Consider the following 2,892-nt stretch of genomic DNA (forward strand, 5'->3'; position numbering starts at 1 on the left):
CAAAATAAGCAAAATATGGGGTGCCATTTACTGTTAGCTTCAGCAAATGCAAGTATACCTGGTTTGTATTATGTCTTATCTTTGGTCATGTAAAAAGATACAAGAATATTCCTCCTAGTCCTTTATCTTTCCCACAGAAATACTTTGTACATACTGGGACATTTCCTTCATGTTCTTACTTTCAAGTGCATTCACTTATAATCTATGCAATTGTTTCTAGAAGGCTACATTGTGGGAAGAGCATTCTACACTCATAGTTCGTAGCTCACAGTAATTCATAGCTTTCTTACACAGGTATCCAGAATTCATGGCTGGTCAAGGTGCTGATAACAAATGATGGCTGAGTAATTATTTTTAAATCACTCATTATATCATCTTTAAGCCTATATTAACCCTTCCAAAACTCAGGAAATATTACAAAAAAAGGAGTTAAAAGAATGTAAGAGCCAGATGATAGGAGAAGAGTCATGAAACTGTCTACTGGATATGACATAGACTTGCTATTCATTAATTCACAAGCATACAATTTGCTTTCAACAATGGTATTTTTAAGAAAAGACTTAACAGAAAAGACAAGTGAAATGTTTGAAATGTCTTTGAGATTTAAAAGTATGATTTTGGATCAAAAGTATTATTAATTATTAAATATAACTGCATTTAACATGCTTACTTGTATTCTTAGCACTAATAGGAATTGTCAAGAACTGAGTAACTGCTTTTACAACTTCTAACACATTCAGTTTCTAAGATTTTGAAGTAAACTTTAGTAAACCTGTTCCTTCTGAACTACTTTAAATAAATTGTGCCATCATTTTATTGTTAATATTTAGTTACAAAGTTGGAGTCTTCTGCTTTTTAAAGAATTCAGAGATCCATATAAAGTTTAAGTTAATTTTCTTAGGAGCTGTTTTCAGAGCACTACAGTTTTCTCTTGTTCTTTTCAACACATTCATTACTTCCTTATTTCTAAGACTGTAAATAAAGGGGTTTAATAAAGGAATTACTAGAGTATCAAAAATAGCGACAGGTATATCTTTATACTCTTCATTAACTAAACTTAGTCGAATATACATGTAGAGAAGAGAATCATAGAATACTGACACAGATAGAAAGTGGGAAGCACACGTAGATAAGGCTTTGCTTCTTCCCTCTTTGGACTTTTATGAATATAGTAAAATGGATGTAGAAATAAGATATCAGGACTACATTAATGATAAAACTTTGAATTGAACCAGAAAAGATAAGTATCATCAATTCATTGATGTAAGGGTCAATACATGAAAGTCTATATAAGGGAAGGACATCACAAAAGAAGTGCTTGATTACATGAGACCCACAGAAAGATAACCTGAATAAGAATCCTATATGAATCATGGAATGCAGGTATCCTGCTATGTAGGCTCCTGTGGTCATCTGAAGACAGAGCTTCTTGGACATCATAGTGTGGTACTGCAGAGGGTTGCATATTGCCACATAGCGGTCATATGCCATTGCTGCCAAGAGGAAGCAGTCTGTAGTTTCAGCAAAACAGAGAAAGTAGAACGTTGCCATGCATTCATACAAAGACATCTTTCTGTCCACCGAGAAGAAGTTCTGTAGCATCTTGGGAGTGATAGCAGAGGAGCAGCAGGAATCCATGAGAGCCAGGTTACCCAGAAAGATGTACTTGGGTGTGTGAAGACGGCGTTCCATGTAAATCAAGACCACTGAGCCCAAGATTCCCAACCATGGTGACCAGATAGATGGTAGAGAACACCAGGAATAGAAGGGTCTTTAGATCTTGGTGATCTGAGAATCCCACCAGGATGAATTCTGTTGTCAAGGAGTAGTTGTTCTCAGTCATCTTTATGATCATAAGAGAGAAAGATGTAAGATTGAAACTGTGAATTTATCATTCTCACTTTGCTTTGTATAACTCATAGGAGCATTTCTTCTTCAAATATCACCCACTGTCTTTGGAATGAAGCTCATGTATTTTGCATGGTTATTTTCTTTTCTCTTAAAACATTGTCATATTTAATGGACAGTTGTAAATTACAAAGTTCATAAGAGTTTTTGGTACTAGGGTGAAAACTCAAATTGGAAAGGGTTACCTTTTTGCAAAATGTAAAGACATAAAGAAAATTTAGGTTGCCAAAATTTGGCTCAGTATCCTCAAATAATTTGTTTTATTTTTTCGATGTTCCCCTTCCTCCAAAAATTTTAAAATCAATTTTCTTACAATTATGACAAAATTATTTTCACCTCTCTCCCAGAGCAATGATAATTTGAAAAAATGTGTCACAGATGTATTAAATTTATATATAAGAGGTTGCCTGAAGAGCATTAAGGACATGGAGAGGGATTCACCTGCAATAAAAACACTCGGGTTGCTTAAGATAAAATAAATTTATATTATTGTCTCTCTTCTCTTTTCCTTGTCACAAAAACTTTTACAAATGTTGACTTTTTCTGTGGATTTATTCATATTGATTTTTCCAACTATCTAAATCCTTCTTCTTATTTGTAAGAGACATTTTATATTCAAAGTTATTAATAAAATTTTAACTTAATTTCCTAGACCACAACAATGTCATATTCTGAATAGTGGAACATATTATCATTCACAACAATATCCACAATTTCTTATACATAATTAGACAATCCTTATTTATTTCTCTCATAAGTGCTTCAATGATTTTTTAATTATACTATAAGCATTGTGTGGCTTATTGCTACAGACATCTGTGAGAAATGATAATGTGTGATGGAGCAAAAGAAGATTTAATTCTAACCCACTCTTTATCCGATAACCTTGATCAAGTGCTCTAATTTTCTCTATCCTAGTACTGGTTCCAATTGAATGTTTTCCTTTGCTAATAGAATTACCCATACGACAAATGTTGAGTTGGG

At 33.3% G+C, this 2,892-nt stretch overlaps 1 pseudogene; it reads right to left on the bottom strand.

The window, feature by feature from the left end:
• Nucleotides 1-830: 830 nt before the first annotated feature.
• Nucleotides 831-1,843, bottom strand: LOC130870941 (olfactory receptor 5K1-like; annotated as a pseudogene).
• Nucleotides 1,844-2,892: the final 1,049 nt, after the last annotated feature.

This window comes from Chionomys nivalis, chromosome 3 (genome assembly GCF_950005125.1).
Source record: "Chionomys nivalis chromosome 3, mChiNiv1.1, whole genome shotgun sequence".
Lineage (NCBI taxonomy): Eukaryota > Metazoa > Chordata > Mammalia > Rodentia > Cricetidae > Chionomys > Chionomys nivalis.